This window comes from Elephas maximus, chromosome 6, assembly GCF_024166365.1.
Source record: "Elephas maximus indicus isolate mEleMax1 chromosome 6, mEleMax1 primary haplotype, whole genome shotgun sequence".
NCBI lineage: Eukaryota > Metazoa > Chordata > Mammalia > Proboscidea > Elephantidae > Elephas > Elephas maximus.
Genome location: NC_064824.1, coordinates 96173345 through 96192847, shown reverse-complemented (window position 1 = coordinate 96192847; position 19503 = coordinate 96173345). Strand labels below are relative to the sequence as shown.

General features: G+C 38.5%; 1 protein-coding gene across 5 annotated transcripts in view; it reads right to left on the bottom strand.

Annotated features, from left to right (window-relative positions):
• Positions 1-19503, bottom strand: part of PLCL1 (phospholipase C like 1 (inactive)) — a 499112-nt gene that overhangs the window by 343778 nt on the left and 135831 nt on the right. The window lies entirely within an intron of this gene.

The following is a 19503-nucleotide window of genomic DNA, read 5'->3' as shown; positions in this document are numbered from 1 at the left end:
TCAATAAATATTTTTAAAGTATGGGACTTCTAAAGATACAATCTTCTAAAAGTTCAAACACTTTTTAAAAAACTTCAAACAGCCTCATCAAGATGTATTTCAAAAGTAGCTCCAATAACCCTATAAAGATAATAGAGAATAATGTAGGTAAAAAATACTAAGTCACAAATATCACAAATGATGGCAAAATAATGGCTCATTGTACCTTAATCTATATGTTGGTTATAGAAGCCTGGCAACAAATCAATGAAAAGTCCTTTAAAGTAGTTTTCATATGTTACAGATACTCTTAACCACTAGGTTTGCTATAATGCCTCAACTTTATCAACTTAAATATTTTAGATTTAAATGTTAATAAAATTCCAAATGGTGTTTGGTTGCTGGCCCCAACTCATTTTCATATAATCTGAAACTGCATACCTACCATAATTGAAATGTTTTGTTTATAACATTCTGGTAAAAATACGTGCTTTTCTTAATAATTTTTCAAGTTCATTCCATGCATATGTGGCTTTTGCAAGATTTCTTTTTACAAGAACATTTATAAAACTATCACTGTAGTAACAAGCCAAAAAGCATTAAGTCCAAGACCTCAAACTAAAGAAATTTCAGCATCATTCTCCTCAAATGTATTTTAACTTCCATCTCATTTATAAATTGTCTTTACAATAGTATATGGTAATCATGAGACTGAGGTAAAAGTTTACCACAGCACCATTGTGGCCTATGAGACTGGGCAGCTTAATGTGGGGTCACTGGACCTCTAAGCAGTGCTCTGAGCCTTCTAAATTTGTATACAAAATGCGATGCATATGTGTGTATTCTCTAGGGTCAATACAATAAAAAGCAGAACTAAACAAGCAAGTCAAAATTATTTCGTGGGTTCTTAAAAATCAGTTCAAAATCACCTTAAAAACTTAGGCAATGGGAGAAAATTTGCTGGTGGCCCATGTTGTAGGTACGGCTGATTTTGTTTTAGGTCCAAAAGAAGCAGCAGAGCTGAAATAGACACCCTTATGAAGTAACATCCTCAAATGACATATTATGTTATGCTCAAATGGCACATTTGAACAACTGTTTGAGAGGCAGCGTTAACTAGGACATTTACTTTCACATTGGATCAGAAGCATAAATATTGATAATTTAACCACTTAATGGATCCTTGGTGGTCCAAATCAGCATTCGACTGAAGCAGAACAGACCATATTAAGAAGGCTAGGACACAAAGACTAAACAGACTCACCCAAGTAGGTAAGGTGATTTGGGACAGGTGATTTCGGAAGGACATCAATTGGGCTAGCCTATATTAAGCACCAAGTAGTGGTAGATAGAGGTCTAAGTAACTAAGCTCTTGCCATTAAGGAGACGTGGCAGCAGGTAAATTAAAACCTGGCCAATGAGGTTATTACAGAGAAGACTGTAGAAGCCAGGTAGGAGCCCAAGCCCAGAATAACTGGGCCGCCAGACAAGCTGAAAAGATAAGGCAGAAGTTTGGCCTATAATCAGAATCAGGCTACAAGAGTATGGCAAGACCAACTAAAAGTTAATTTGGTGTGAACAACTGGACTAAGCCTTCTCAACTGCCCCTAAGAACAGGATTGGTACCAAAATCTAAAGAAAAGCAGAACCCTCATGTGGGGATTAAGTGGCTTCAGCTCTGAAAAAAAAATGGCAGAATTGCCGAGAAGAGGGCAAAAGATACAATGAGGGGTAGGATTTAACTAGATGGAGAAGAAAGGGAAAACATTTCAGATAAGAGAAAGAGGCAAAAGTCTGCACATTTACTAAACATCAATCATTCACAGTATGAATGGTTAGCTCCAGTTACAAACATAAAAAAAAAAATTTAGAGACCCTCTCAAGCATAGATTTGACGCATTGAACGCTAATGACAAAAAACCAGATGAGCTGTGAGATGACATCAAGGATATCATACATGAAGAAAGCAAAAGGTCATTAAAAAGACAGGGAAGAAGGAAAAGACCAAAATAGATGTCAGAAGAGACTCTGAAACTTTCTCTTGAATGTGGAGTAGAAATCACAAATGGAAGAAATGACGACATAACAGAACTGAACAGAAGATTTAAAAGGGTGGGTCAAGAGAAAACAAAGTAAAATATTATAATGAAATGTGCAAAGGCCTGGAGTTAGAAAACCAAAATGGAAGAATACATTAAGCACTTCTCAAGCTGAAAGAACTGAAGAAAAAATTTAACCCTCAAGTTGCAATTTTGCAGCATTCTATGGTTAAGAGCTATGGCTGCTAACAAAAAGGTTGGTAGCTCGAGTCCACCAGGGGCTCCTTGGAAACTCTATGGGGCAGTTCTAATCTGTCCTATAGGGTCGCTATGAGTCAGAATCGACTGAATGGCAATGGGTTTGATTTGGTTTTACAGGCTAAATATTGAATGACACTGGAAGCATCAAAAGAAGATGGAAGGAACACACAGAATCACTGTCCCGAAAAGAATTGGATGATGTTCAACCATTTCAGGAGGTAGTATATGATCAAGAACCAATGATAGTGAAAGAAAAAGTACAAGCTGCACTAAAAGTATTGGTGAAAAACAAGGCTCCAGGAATTGACAGAATACTAACTGAGATGTTTCAAGAAATGGATGCAGCCCTGGGGATGGTCAATCCTCTCTACCAAAAAATTTGGAAAACTGCTACCTGGCCAACCAACTAGAAGAGATCCATATTTGCACCCATTCGAAAGAAAGGTGATCCAACAAAATGTGGAAATTATTGAACAATATCATTAATATCACACCTAAGGTAAGTAAAATTTTGCTGAAGATAATTAAAAAATGGTTACAGTAGTATATCGACAGAGACCTGCCAGAAAGTCAAGCTGGATTCAGAAGGGGACATGGAACCAGCGATATCATTGCTGATGTCAGATGGGTCCTGGCTGAAAGCAGAAATATGTCTTTTTTGACTATGGAAAGGCATTTGATTGTGTGGATGATAACAAATTATGGATAAAATTTCAAAGAATGGGAATTCCAGAACACTTACTTGTGCCCATGTGGAACCTGTATACAGAGGCAGTCGTTCAAACAGAACGAGAGGATACTGCATGGTTTAAAATGAGGAACAGTGTGGTCATTTCACTATACCTACTCAATCTGTATGCTGAGCAAATAATCCAAGAAGCTGGATTGTATGAAAAACATAACATCAGGATTGGAGGAAGAGTCATTAACAACCTGCAATATGCAGATGACACAACTTTTGCTTTCTCAAAGTGAAGCTCTTTCTGATGAAGGTCAAAGACTACAACAGCCTTCAGTATGGATTACACCTCAACCTAAAGAAAACAAAAATTCTTACAACTGGACTATCAAGCAGTGTCATGATAAATGGAGAAAAGATTGAAGTTTTCAAGGGTTTTATTTTACTTGAATCCATAATCAACGCCCGAAGAAGCAGCAGTCAAGAAATCAAATGACATATTACACTGGTCAAATCTGCAAAAGACCTCTCCAAAGTGTTGAAAAACAAAGATGTCACTTTGAGGACTAAGGTATGCCTGATCCAAGCCGCCATGGTATTTTCAGTCACCGCATATGCATGTGAAAGCTGGGCAGTGAATAAGGAAGACCGACTAAGAATTGATGCCTTTGAATTATGGTGTTGGGGAAGAATATTGAATATACCATGGACTGCCAGAAAAACCAACAAATCTGTCTTGCAAGAAGTACAGCCAGAACGTTCCTTCAAAGCAAGGATGGCGAGACTTCATGTTACATACTTTGGACATGTTATCAGGAGGGACCAGTCCCTGGAGAAGGACACCATGTTTGGTAGAATAGAAGGTCAGCGAAAAAGAGACTCTCAATGAAATGGATTGACACAGTGGTTGCAACAATGGTCTCAAACTTGATTGTGCAGACGGTGCAGGACCAGGCAGTGTTTCATTCTATTTTACATAGAGTGGCTATTAGTCAGAACCGACTCAATGGCACTTAACAACAACAACAACATCTGTATCTATATCTATAATCATCAGGGTGAGGTGTAGTCAGGCGAACGAAGTAAGGTGCCAACTCTCCTATTTCACTTTGTATAGGTTTAAAGCCTTCTTGAATTTATTCCAAAGCTACACCCCTCCTCTTGCCCTCCTGGTCTCATCTGCTCTTCCCATTTCTGCACCAGGAACTCCAGGTGATGGATGAAAGTAGTGAAGCTCTCTTGTCTTTGCTGCTTCTGGCTGCCTTCCCCCGTTCTTGTCCCTTTTCTCTCCTATTGCTTGTACGCAGTTTTAGGTTTCATGGGAAAAGTCTACTTTCTTGTTATTACTTTGATCTTGGGAAGTATTTCCCAGAGCAATAACATTAAACATGGCAGTTTCAGGCACAAGGCCTTCCCATAAACACCAGTTAATTCACATGCCCCTTTAAATAAAGACCCCTCCAGCCAATCAGAGCACTGCCTTTCTTTCAGGTTGCTATCAATCTTTCAATCACTCCTGAGCAGCTGTAAAAGATCTTTTGGTTCTAGGCTGGCTATTGCTTGATAGTCACAAGTCACTTCATTACCAAAAACATCTGTTCTGAGTTTTTACTCATTCTATGTATTTCTGTATGTAGAACTGCTCCCAAGGTCTGAAGTTTCCAGAAATCTTATCTCCACATAGCAAAAATTTTATCCTCATAAGACAAAAGATGAAAACCTTGATTAGCTAGGTATAGTTGTTGATAAACAGCATGACCTGTTTTTCTACAGATCAGAGGAGAAAGAAAAGTATAAGCAATAAAGTAACTTCTGATAAGTACATGGTGTTCAGGTTTATATTCTTTATGAGACCCATCTTCTCAAGTACTGCACAATTCTAATTTTTCTCATTTCAGATATTTCTAAAAATTTTAAGCTTGCTCATTTGTTCCCATAGCCTATATGTGTTCTCTATAAACACACTGATATTTGTTAAGACAATTCTGGCAAACATATATCTGGATTCTGAGCAGGATTGACATTTTCTCAAATCATCCCTGCATTTCTTGAGTTTACATGTTCAGAAAAGCACTTAGCTCACAGTCTGAACTGGGAATTTTTCAATTACCTTGGGGGCAAGGAAAAATGGTGCGAAGAGACAAAGAAACAGAGAATGAGATCAGTGCCTTAAAAGAAAAGGGTTAGACATAGATGGAACCTCGGAGAAAAATTTGATTCAATCCTGTCATGCTACTAATGAAGGAATTGATAGAGCTCAGAATGGTTAAATTACTTGCCCAAGTTCACACTGCTACTTGGTGACTGAGCCAGGCTTCCTGGCTGCCAACTGTGTGTGTGCGTGTGTGTGTGTGTGTGTGTGTGTGTTTGTGTGTGTTTTAAATCTCCAATAAAAGCACTGAAAATGTGGGTTAGAAGGCAACTTCCGGTATATGTTTCAGCAGTTGGTGGCACTTCAGAAGTACCTGAGGTAACCTGAGCAGTCATTCTAATGATAATCTACTCTCATTTTAATGATCTCCCCAGAGAGACTTGCTCTTGGTAGATAATTTCTACAGTTGACAGAATTGATTTAAGGCCAGTGCCTAATCATGCATCCAACCTCCTTTACAACTCTTTGAATGTTCTTGCTTCTCTTAAGGTCTGTGAAGAGTTTCTTTCCCCACCACCTCATACCTCTCCCCATCACCACCGTTGAATATTCTAAGAGCATATTTTTAAGGTTATTTTAAATGCCACTCTTCTAATTTTCTGTTTCTTCCGATTTCTTGCTTTCAGCCTGTATTACTTTCATAATTAGAAAAAAAAATACTGATATCTTTTTAAATCTCCATTATTCCATGTCAACTGGATGTCTCATAATTAGTTTAATCATATAGACTGACAAATTTTCCTTTAAAATTCTGAGTGAAGTTACAGAAAGACCTCTCCAAAAAAAGTATTCTCTTTTCTATTATGTATTTTTTTGTTGTGGTTTTTAAATTATGCCTATGAAGAATACCAATGGTATCTAAAACCTCTCTTCTCTGCATTTGTTTCTCTCTTACCTGCTACCATCACCCAAGGAATAAAAGGAGGGAGGGAGGAGGGTTATACTCTATGCACTGTGGCCTTGGGAACAGAACCCTGCCTGCCCCTTAATTCCCTCAATACTGAGCCTTTAGAATTAACTCACTTAGTCAAACACCTAGGGTATAAGATACTGCCTTAGTTTGTGAAGAATATGGGGCACCAGAGACATATAGATAGGCAAGTATGCAGGTTGGCTGCAGAGACAGCTACCTCTACTTAAAGAATTTTTCTTCTCTATATTTTCTATTCTATCCCCAGAGCTTATTGCACTTCATCTTTCAGTCCCTTGGCCCTGTATTTCTCCCAGTAAATGTCTGGCTTTCCAGACGTCATACCTGGGATTAGGCCCAAACCAATCTCTAGGCAGCAATGCAGAACTTCCTGCTGATTTAACTGTCCCTCTTGCCCTGAAAAATCTTGATTTTGTCTCTTTCTGGAGCCCTGGTGGAGCAAGTGGTTAAGAACTGGGCTGCTAACCAAAAGATCAGCAGTTCAAATCCACCAGACACTCCCTGGAAACCATGAAGGGCAGTTCTACTCTGTCCTACAGGGTTGCTATGAATCTGAATCAACTCAATGGCAATAGGTTTGGTTTGGTTTGGGGATTTCGTCTATCTCCAAAGCCAGTTGTTCTAGTTTTTCTTCTCATCTGCCTTCTCAAGGATTTGCCTTGAATAACTTTCCACAAAGTTTTTAGTCTATTTTTCTACACGGTTTTTGTTCACAATTTAGTCCACTACAAGTCCATAACAAATGATTGTCCACATTCATAACAAACCTCCCTAAATGAATCCTTGTCTGCAGGACAAAGTACATTTACACTTTTATAAATTAACAAGAACAACTTTGAGAATAGGAAACCTATGAGTTAATAATCTTATTTCTCCTTTTAAGTGTTCCCATTTTTCCAAGTAAGTTGGACTCATATCTTTTTCTCCTACTCTTTCTTTTCATAAATCCTAGTCGCTCTCCCTGGCTCTCTATATAAACAGTATGTTCATGTTAGAATTTAGTTTTTAATGAGCGCCAATAACTTAAGTGTGCCAGAGAAGTCAGTCTGTTCCCAAGATCAGTGTTTTAACTTTCAGTGAAACAGTTCAGAAATTCAGAAGTTCATCTGTTTACATCAGGCGTACCTAGTTCCATCTCACTTAAATTCACTGGCAGACTTTAGTATATATGTGCTTTAGTCAAAATTCAACCACTTAGCTCTGTTTTATAGGTTCTAAACAGTTGGGTCAGATTTAACTTTAGAAATCTGCTTATAGTTTTATCTTATTTAGCTTTCTTTAGAGGCTGGAATAAGAAAAACCATCTTAAATTGCACAGCTGTACTTTCTGATTCAAACTACCTAGCAACTGTCAAAATACAACCCAAACCACAAAAGTGTTTGAAGTTGCATGTGAAAGCTTATTGTAAGAGAGACACTGCCAATTTTTCTGCTGTCTTATACCCGGTTTGTAATTTCAGCACAAATACAAGGAGTCTATCTTGAGAGTGAGAGAGGTGTTCCAATGGTCTAAACTGCTTGTATATTCTCCCTTGCATCATTCAGAAAGTCACATCAATGTGTACTTAGAGCCAAAGCATCAAACTTCCATGTTTTAGCAGGAGGGAGAAAGTTTTTAATTCCAGTTCCTCCACAAGCCTGCATTAGAGCCTGGGAGAGATACCTCCTCCATCATCTATCTGGACCCTAACTTTAAGTCTACCTAACACACCCAAGGACCCATAAAAGAGAGTGCAGGATACCCCATTTATGTTCATGCCAAATTTGAGGCTGTCCTTGTGAATTGTCAAAGAGATCCATGTCTCTTAGGTTAGAGTGCTTAATCCTGCTTCTCAAAACTCATGTTTCAAAGTCTGTTTGGAAAGGGAAGTTAAAAATCACTTACTGGCTGCATTACAGGGGGGCCTACAGTTATCTTTATGTCTTTCAGAGGTAAAATAAAAATAATTTTCACTATGAAAAGAAAATATCCAGTGTGTGTGTAAGACCCACTAGAAACCACTGACAGTGGTTGTCTCTGGGGTGCTGGGGATCTGGGGTTCACTATTCATTACATACTCTTTTTGTTGTTTAACTTCTTTCCGTGTTCACTTGTTACTTTTACAAAGCTAAAACAAGCATTGAGAAATAAACTCACTTGAATGTTGCACAGGTTTAATAACGAGGTTATCCTCCTGGGATTAGGGATGGAAACATATTTATGCCGGTGCCTGCAGACAATCACAGGTTCCTACAGTAAATATTCCTACCCTATGTGCTCTCTGACCATATTTAAGAAATATAACTTTTCTAACTGGGACTACGGAGAAAGTAAATTGAAGCTCTGTTTTGAGAATTCAAAGTACATACCATTCATGCAAACCAAAGAACACACACTTGCTCCATGACCCAGCCAATTCCTTCATAGTTATAAAATAGGGAAAAGAAGCCATAAGTCTCATAGCAGCAGTACAGCTGTACAACTCCCCAGGTCCTTGCCTGCAGACCAGAGCCTATTTTTCATCATCAATATATTAAGCCCATAAAACATCCTTGAGAGTCTGTCATCCACATATGGCTCGGCCTCACCAACATTACTGTCAAACCACTAGATCTGTGCACCTCGTTCCTTTCTTACCCTAAATATTTGCACTACTTCTCTCTTACCTGTGTCAAATTAAATTAGAAAACAATTATTTTTTTAATTCCAGCCCATCACGGAAGACTATTTATTACATATTACATATACTTTAATAAACTATTATTCTTTCACCCTAATTATCTTTACTGGAGTTCTTTACTGGATGTAATTGTCTGCTTCTTGAGATCTAGAGGACTCTATCTTATTCATATTTACAGTCTCAGTACTTAGCACAAAGTAAAACACCAAAACCGTTGCTGTGAAGTCGATTCCAATTCATGGTGACCCCACATGTGCCAGAGTAGAACTGTGCTCCATAGCATTTTCATGGCTGTGATCTTTCAGAAGTTAATTGCCAGGCACAGAAGTAAAATCCCAAGGCACTTGCAGGTGGATTCAAACTGCCAACCTTTTAGTTAGTAGCCAAGCACTTAACTATTTGCACCACCCTGAGACTCCTTACAAAAAAAAAAAAAAAAAAAACCCACTATCATCAAGTTGATTCTGACTCACAGAGAACCTAAAGGACAGAGTAAAACTGCCCCATAGGGTTTCCAAGGAGCACTTGGTGGATTTGAACTGCTGACCTTTTGGTTAGCAGCTATAGCTCTTAACCACTGTGCCACCAGGGTTTCCTGAGACTCTTTAGCACATAGTAAACTAACCCGTTTCTGTCTAGTCAATTCTGACTTTCAATAAACATGTTTTCCAATCTTAATGAATTCCTCCTCAAAACGGTTTCCAATTTTGGCTTCCAAAATACACTCTTCCGGTGATTTGCCTTCTGGTCATTTGACAGAACCTCAATATTTGCTTCTTTCCTACTAACAATAGTATTCCCTTGGGATTTGGTCAGCAGTTCTCTATCCTAGCAGTCTCTTAAACATAATTTGCCTTCATAATTGCAATGATCTATACACAAATGATTTCCAAATCTAATTCTTGAGTCTTGATTTTTTTTTTGTCTTATTAACTCCTCTTTCATTTCCTGTACCTCACAAATATCTCTATCAAATGCCATGCCAACATATAATCCTCCAAATGACTATGTAAAACACTACTTTGATATCTATGCAAAGTTTTTTAAAAAAAAAAACCTGGAAAAAGTATACCTATAACATATTCAAAAAGCTTCCATATAATCCTTAAATTTTGAGTTTATGTTAGAAGTCCTTAGGCATAATTTCCATGAAATAGATTAAAATAATGGAAAAATGAATAAGTTAAATATCATAAGAATTTTTGTAATCTCAGATATTTTTATACTTAGTCTTTCAAACTCTAGCTTAAGAGCGACAGTAATAGTGTTAATGGACTTTCTAAAATGCAGAATGCGGTATATTTATTCAATGGAATACTTAACAGCAGTAAGAATAAACAAACTACTGCTTCACAAATAGAATGGATAAATCTTATAAATATAATGTCAAGGGAAAGAAGTCAGACACAAATAAAGCATACTATATGTAAAAATGGCTTGGGGGAGGTGTCTGACTTCCTCCAACCCCTTAAGTGGGAAGAAGAACCAAGATCAACATCCCAAGACTGATTCCTATGAGGTGGAGGTTAGACACACCTTTTCTCTCCTCCATCTCTACCAATTCTGACACCAACTGGCCCTCCCCTAGCACTGTCTAATGGGTTCAATAATGTATTACACTGGCCACAAAGTACTCACAGACCATACTCACAATTATGGGATTTATTAGGGAAGTTACAATTCAGGCTCAAGAACACTCAGGATATAGTTCTTTCATCAGGACAGGCTCCCCCCAGCTGTGCTCACAGCATGCCTCTCCCTGACCATAGGCTTCTACCCAAAGGCACTGAGCTTTCTCACTCCATGGGGAAGCCCACTGCTCTTTCTCCTGCTCCAAGGTCTCTGCTGCTGGATTTCTCCTTCCCTGGTGGTGGTGGGCTCTTCCCTTTGCTCTGAAATTGGCTCTCTTCTAAGGCAAAACTGGCCAATCCCCTTGGATTATCCTATCACACAGTCCCACCCAATCACGTGGGTGGGAGTTATAAGACCATGGCTAGAAAAAAGGCCACACACAAAAGTAATTAACGGCACCATACTATATAACTCCATTTATACGAAGTTCAAAAACAAGCAAAACTAATCTATGGTGTCAGAAGTCAGAAGAATGGTTACCTTTAGGAATGGGCAGCAATAACCAGATGCATCCCTAGTGGCACAGTGGTTAAGTGCTTGGCTGCTAACTAAAAGGTCAGTGGTTCAAACCCACCAGCCACACTTTGGGAGAGAGATGCAGCAGTCTGCTTCCATAAAGATTACAGCCTTGAAAACACTATGGGGCAATTCCACTCTGTCCTATAGAGTCACTATGAGTCAGAACTGATTTGACAGCAATGGGTTTGGTTTGGGTTAGTAATAAACAAGAGGAGGCACCAGGGTGGCTACTGGGGTGCTGGCACTGCTCTGTTTCTTGATCTGGGTACTGGTTACACAGTCATGTTCACTTTTTGAAAATCCATCAATTTGTACACTTGGGATTTGTGTACATTTCTGTGTATATGTTATATTTCAATGAAAAATTTATTCACCAAAACACATATATAAAATGTGCTGTAAGCTTCATCCTAATGAAAAATTATTTTACAGAAAATAGGTGCTTCTTAAACAAAACTCGAGTCACTTTCTAGTTACATGAAACTTAATATGCTATAAAAATAATAACACAACCAGCACACGTTCCTCAACATTAGTATAATTATTAAATAGGATGCTGCATCGCCAAGTAACAACACAACAAAACTGACTTAGTAATTCAGGGTTAACATTAGCAATCATCTGTGGAACTAGACAAATCACAAACACTCTTTAGCTCTGTTTCAACTATCCACAATGAGAGTAAGTTTCTGTAGTCCTCAGTGGGCCTACACACATTGTTCCTTCTCCCCCAGGGCTGGGAAAGTTTTCAACTGGAAATATGTAAAGCTTTAGAAGCACAAACATATGGAAGGGGGCAGTTGCAGAGCCTGGGATAGATACCTCCTCCATTGTCCATCTGGACCCTAACTTTAAGTGTACCCAACATGTCCAAGGACCCATAAAAGAGAGTGCAGGGTACCCCACTTGTGTTCATCCCAATTGTTTGAGACTCTCCTTGTGGATTCTCAAATTGCTTATGACATTGTGACCAACTTCTCCTCTGATTCAGTTTTCTCCACTCCTGCTCTTGAAATTTGCTCACTGTCATTGGTCCTCTAGGTACCTAACTCTCAAAGATGCTGGTATGAACTCACCTTTCAAAGGGCAGAGCAGTATGGAACTTAGTATCAAAAGGAAGATACATTTTCTGCCCTTAAGGAATACACTTCTAATAGGTTAGGAGTAGAAAAATAAAAATTTAACCACCTCTTTTGCTCATCCAAAAAATATTTGCTAAACATCTACAGGACACTGTGCAAAGCAAAATAGAATGATTAAGAATTGTCTCTACTTAGGAGTGGATAATATTATAGTAGGAAAGTGAATACACGTATTCAATAATACAAGTCTTCACAAAAAGGAAATGTCTAAAGAGATATGGTTGCCTAGAGGAAGGAAAAGTGGAACAAAGTAAATTTTCCTTTAAGTAGCAATTGACTTGAACCTTGAGGAATGTGTAGAATCCAAACACGCAAAGTGTAAAGCAGGAAGGGAAAATAGGTGGCAAATGCCTGGCAACACCTCACTAATGTGTGGTCCCTGCAGGGCCTTCCATCTTCCACACCACGGCAGACATCAATAGTTGATAATTGCACACTCTCTTGCTGAGCTCATTCTTAGCTTCAGAATCTCTCTCAACATAGCCCTCCTCATTATCACAACCAATCAACTAGAGCAGTCACATATAATAAAATCTGTTTGTCATCCCTGGCATAAGATAAACTATACAGATAAATAACAAAACATGAAAAAAGTAAGCAATACTCTTTGGCAAAGGTACAGAAAGCCATGAAAGAGTTGTTGTTGTGGGCCATCAAGTCGACTCCAGATCATGGCAACCCTATAGGACAGAGTAGAATTGCCCCCATAGTGTTTCCTAGGCTGTAACCTTCACCAGAGCAGATCACCAGGCCTTTTCACCCAAAGAGTAGCTGATGGGTTTGAACTGCTGACCTTTCGGTTAGCAGCCAGGCACTTAATCATTCTCCACCAGGGCTCCTTACAAAGGAGTAATGGGATACAAATATGGATGTTAGTGCCAGATCACAGACTGACCAGAATGAAAGGATTAACACTTTCCTCACTACTTAACAAATGAAGCTCAGGGTTATTTATCATTTTGTGTGTGTGTGAAATGAAAAGGTTCCAGTTTATAACTTTCTCCAGAAAGAGAAGGAACTAGTGGAAAGAAAGAATATGGCAGAGATTGCCAAGGTAGATATGGAATAAGGACATAAGGCATAAGGGCAAGGGGGCAGAGCAATTTTATATGCTCATTAGCCACACTGATAGGACTAATTGTGGATACAGGAAAGGAATTAAGGAGGGCAGAAAGAAGCAAATGAGCTGGGAGAAGGCAGAGGCATTAAGAAATTTGAGACCAGAAAAAAAAGGCAAAGTACAAGTTCATTAAGAATGAGAGGGGGCTAAGATAGAATGCTGGGCAGATAAGAGAAAGTCAAAGCTGGAAACACTGGAGATGGAATATTAATTAGTTTCAAGAGATACTGTGGGGTTTAAAGTCAGGAAAGGTGTACATCAGGATTGTATCCTTTCACTGTATTCTATCTGTATGCTGAACAAATAATCCAAGAAGATGGATAGATATAAAGAAGAACGAGGCATCAGGATTGAAGGAAGGTGCATTAACAACTTTCGATATGCAGATGACACAACCTTGCTTGCTGAAAGCAAAAAGAACTTGAAGCACTTTCTAATGAAGATCAAAGACTACACCCTTCAGTATGGATTACACCTCAACATAAAGGAAACAGAAATTCTCACAACTAAATCAATAAGCAACATCATGGTAAATGGAGAAAAGATTAAAGTTTTCAAGGATTTCATTTTACGTGGATCCACACTCATGGAAGTAGCAGTCAAGAAATCAAATGACACATTGCATTGAGCAAATCTGCTGCGAAAGACCTCTTTGGAGCGTTAAAAAGCAAAGATGTCACCTTGAAGACTAAGGTGCGCCTGATCCAAGCCACGGTGTTTTCAATCACCTCATATGCATGCGAAAGCTGGAAAATGAATAAAGAAGATCGAAGAAGAATTGACGCCTTTGAATTATGGTGTTGTCGAAGAATATTGAATATACCACTGCCAAAAGAACAAACGAATCTGTCTTAGAAGAAGTACAGCAAGAATGCTCCTTAGAAGCAAGGCTGGTGAGATATCCCTCATGTACTTTGCACATATTATCAGACATAAAAATTCCTGGAGAATGACATCATGCTTGGTAAAGTAGAGGGTCAGAGAAAAAGAGGAAGACCCTCAATGAGATGGACTGACACAGTGACAGCAACAATGGGCTCAAGCATAACAGCAATTGTGAGGATGGTGCAGAACCTGGCAGTGTTTCGTTTTGTTGTACGTAGGGTCGCTATGAGTAGGAACTGATTCAAAAGTACTGGACAACAACACAGAGGGGCAGTGTTTAGTGATCACTGAAGTGGAATAAGGATAAATGTTATTAATGTTAAGAAAATTGAACAACTGTGAGGCCAGTGCTGAAAGGGTCATTAATGTGAGTGCTAAAGTTTGATGACAATTTTCAGGAATGAAGTGGAGACTAAGCATGGCAAAATTGAGGAGTGTGAAATTGAGGAGTGTGAGAAAGTCCTGGAGGTCAGGGGACAACAGGAAAATGGATGAGAAAGGCTGGAGTTTCAGCTGTCCACTGACTTCCAGAGGGAAGTGGGATTCTGAGAGATGGCACTGGAACAATGGTGTAAAACTTCAGAAGGAGGCAACGAAGAAAGGTGTGTTCACACTTCCTCCCTGAAACTGGAATGAAGGGTTAAGGAATAAAGAACTATTGGGGAAGCGTGCAAAGGGCTATGGTTATGGTGAAGAGATAGAAGGAATAATAAAGAAAAAGGTAAGGATCTAGGAGAGTTTAGACCCATAGTACCTACAAAAGTTAACAAGCATTCCAAATGGGCAGCCTCAAGCACCTACGAGGCCAAACAATTTCTCCTAGACTAGCTAAGCCCTCTTTTTTTTATCCCCTACTATTTTAATAAACAAGAAGCTCCGGTGGCGCAGTGCTTAAGTGCTGGGCTGGTAACAGGAAGGTCGACAGTTTGAACCCACCGGCCACTCTATAGGCAAAAGACGTGGCAGTCTGCTTCCATAAAGAATACAACCTTGGAAACCCTGTGGAGCAGTTCTACTCTCCCCTATAAGGTCACTATGAGTCAGAATCAACTCTACTTGGGTATTTTAATAAACATATCCCCAAACATTCCAAGCAACTTTTACCTACCATAGGAGTAGAGAAGGAGAAGGTCTCCGTGTGCATCTGACAAGAGACTGAGCTAGCCTACTTAACAACAGACTAAACAAGCCTACATAAAAATTCAGATCTGGAATGGTAAATGTTCACTTGAAGCTTAATAAAAATTAATTAAAAAAAAAAAAGTAAATAATAAACCATGACTAAAATAAAAAAAAAAAAAATTCAGATCTGAAACATTTTATCTCACCTATTGTTTATGTTGACAGATCTCCAAACTGACAAAATTGAAATTATTTTCTCACCCAAAAGTGAGAATGCTATCTGCATTTTAATGAATCCGTAAAGTTTCGCAAGACCTCTTAAGATGAAGTCCCTCACTGATCAGATATGAGAAAATAAATTGGGTGCAAAAGAGCTTCCAAAGAAGGCGACCCAAACATCTTTCATTTATCTCAAAGTTTCAAGTTGTTTCATATATGCTGCCAAGTTTCAGGGTGTAATCAGGAAATTTCCCTTCCTCTCTAGCCAAACTATTTCATTTACCCTTCTTAAGATACATTCTTTCCTCAGAAACCTAGAGTCTTTTGTATTTAGAGATGACCTTGCATTTTCTAGTATAATACTTTGTAGACAAGAGAACAGTCTTCTGCTGCCAGGTTTTAAACAGTTCTTGTTGAAAAGAAAAATAAGTTCAGCCTGAGTTTCTGTTTACATTTATTTCCTAGAATTCTTCTCTAATAGGTATTTCTAGCTGTACTCTCCAAAGGTTAAAACCACAAAAGAAATATAAATTCAGCTTTGGAATGTACTAATGCGGTTTTCAATTTTTTTTTAAATAATATATGGGTATTTTTTTATGAATGGTCTAACTGGCTTAAAGGACTCCCCAGAGATAAGGAATATAAAACCTTTTCCTTAAACAACATTTTATTCTATTGTACCCTGTATCCTTACATTGCATACTAAAGTGGTGTGTTAGAGCTATTATTTAATATATAAGTTTGTTTGATGTAAACTGTAAGTCTTGACTATTTCTAAAGGTTGTTTTTAAAAAAATTTTTTTATAACTACCATGTACGCTGTTAACGTGGGATATTAAATTAAAAACCTTGTATGAATGAAACGCTTTTCTTTTTAAGTATTTGGGGTGGGGCTAAAAACAATTGCTTTTCAAAAATATGTATAAGAAAAAACAATGTGTTATCAAATTCTTTTATACAAGTTGACAGCAACAGGGTTTTCAAAAACTGACTAGAAATGGAGATACAATACAATACATTTTCCATTGGTCAGTCTTCCACGCCACCAGGGTTTCCAAAGACAGCACTTCATCCTCCCCGTCGGGGAATCCCGGTCTCCCGCGTGACAGGTGGGGATACTCACCACTATACTAACGAGGAAGACATATTTAAATGTAGATACACTAAAACAGTAGCTTGTTCATCTTTACAGTTTTACTACTAGTCATATTTCCAAGATAAGGTAGGTTCCTAAGGGAATTAATTCTCAAAGTGGCCTCTTAGATTTTCAAAGAGAAAAAATCATTCATGGGTCAATTACAACTGAACCATTGGTTCTACTCAGGATCAGAATGGTGACCAACTCTGGCTTGTGTTCTTGACACAAGTCAGTTTCTCAGCTGCCAATTTCCATCATTCCCTGTAAAACAGGAATTTTACCTAGAAGTTCTACTGCTACTCACTCTTTAAAACCAAGTTTCAATCATTCTGTGATATATACGTTTATATTTCCTTTGAACAGTGTCCCCAGACTTAAGTTCTAATGGTATAAAAGTATATAGTGTAAAATGGAAGGACACTGGCTTTTAAGCCTTTTTCAATTCATGAATTTTTTTTTCCTAAAAGAAACTGAAAGCATGTTGCATGTTTTTTGTGATTCAATATTCTCGATTTAGAAAGTCATTCATTTCCTGAAAATCTAGGCTTTATTCTTCCACGATGCTAAAACTGAGGAGATAACTGCTGTCCAGATTTTTCTGCCACTACAAAGTACAACTTAAATAGTAACAATGAAAAGCATCAGGACTCTTACAGTTCATAAATTGGTTAACTGCTTTAGAAGCTAAAAGCTCTTCAAATGTAGAATCACATGGGGAGGATCCATTAATGGGAGGGTCCATCTAAGTGAGGAAAGCAGAAGGTAGTTTATCCTACTCCCTCTTGGTTCAACCAAAAGAAACTAAAACCCTGAAAGACGAAGTGATTGGCCAGCCAGGCACACTATCCCTGGGTGTGGCTTCTTCAAAAACATGCTGCTTCCTTCAACCCAGTTTAGACGCCAGGTGTTTTCATCTTTAACTCAGTCTCTTATTTTCAGTTACTGCAGGAAGAAACTTTGTGTATCACATACAAATTTGAGGATACAAGAATTATTAGATACATGGCTGAATTCAGTTTACTAATAACTTTTGCTCTTTGAAATAAATCACAGATTACAACAATCTTTGAAAAATGATATTGGAAAAAGAAGCCCCGGGTTCAAACAAAAATATTCTTACTGTTTTCCTTCCCTGGTAATTCTAAATTGCATAATATTCTAATTAGATGCATGTCTTACTGCATAATATTCTAATGAGGTACATGCTTTCTTCCACTCTCAATGTGGACCAAATGATTCCTATGATAATTAAAGACCAACATAGCTTTTAGGATAAATTCCCAAAATTTTTCCAAAAACCTAGTTTTAGCTAACAGTGTTACCCTCTAACTTTTGTATTAAAACCATCCACTTAAATAAGTTGATTCAATGATCCATTTCCTAGGCATAAACTAGTCCATAATACAGGATGCACTTCCACCTGCCCCACCCAATCCTAGTTCTTCATCCCCTAATCCCTCAATCCCCATCTTTAGTGCAGCCAAATTGGATTTTTTTGGCTTTCATATCTCTGGAGGAAGTGGTGAAGATGTGGCCTGGAGTTGGCTAAGCTTGGGGAAAAGCCCTAATATATTCCTGATATCCTTCAAACACAGATTCTTCTACGTTTAAGAAGTCAATGATTTTGAGAAAATGGCTAAGCAGCTGGAGACCAGAAACAGAGGTAGCAACTGAAAGCTGTTATTAAATTTGATTATTTTGTCAAACATTTAAAATACACTTTCTATTTAGGGAGCAAGATTTAGAAATTATACCAACATTCTGCTTTTTTCATTGATGTACATAAAACTTTTCATGTGGATAACTCTCCAGTCTTGTGTCCTGAGGCCCAGAGCCTCCTTTAAATCTGGATATAGCATTTTCTCCTCAGATAAAACATGGCTACAGCCTGACTTGTCACCTTTCTCCCAAAACCCATGTCCCTTGTCGACTTGCCTGTTACCATCATTTAATCACTCAAACCTGAAACTTTGGACTTACCTTGGACTTCGCCTTTTCTAATTCTTTGTTGCCACTTCTGATTGCATAGCTCTTCCCTTTGTTTCTTAAATGCCTTCCTTCCTTTTCATTTCAGTTGTCATCATCCTAGCTCAGGTAACTGTTTAGATTACTAAATTTTCCTAATTTGTATCTGTCTGACCAGTTTTCCACTCTTCCTGACCACCACCACTGACAAGTTCTCTTAAAAGCCTAAAGGAGACTGTTTCCAATAGTCGGACTAGGTAGCTCGTGATTATGCTGTTGTCCTCAATTATGCAATTATGGCTGCCCTGTTTTCCTCAGGCACATAGTTTCCAAAATATCAGTTCCACAGCTCAGAAGCCCCATGGCCTACAGAATACATGCAGCCTGGCATTCAAGCCTTCTGAAATACTGATTCGATTTAGCTTTCCAACTTTATATCACAGTAATCCAATTGGTTTGCTCCTAACCCCAATCCACAGGGTTTGCTGGGGTCTCCACATTCACAGCATCAGTGGAGCCCAAAATTGTGAACTCTCCATCAGTCTTAACATTTATTATTCCCTCACAGTTCACCTCATGTTCCACCTCCCCTTGAAGACTTTCCTGATAACCAGATCAAGATTATTTCCAGACTCCATAGGAACACCTCTGATTTGGTTTCCTAGGGCTGCCATAACAAAATACCACAAATTGGGTAGCACAAAATTATTGTCTCACAGTTCTGGAGGCTAGAAATCCAATTCAGGATATTGGTGTGTTGATTCCTTCTGAGGGCTCTGAGAGAGAAACTGTTCTGTGCCTTTCTTCTAGCTTCTGGTTGCTCCAGGAGTTCCTCGGCTGGCAGCTGCAGGCTGCATCACATGGCATGCATCCTCTGTCATTCTGTGTATGTTGCTCTTTTCTTAGGACACCAGTCCTGTAAGATTAAGGCCCACCCAACTCGAGCATGTTAACCTAGCCAATAAAATCTTCAAAGACCCTATTTCCAAGCAAGGTCATGTTCCCAAGTACAGGGGCTAGGATTTCAACATATCTTTTTGAGGGACCACAGTTCAATCCA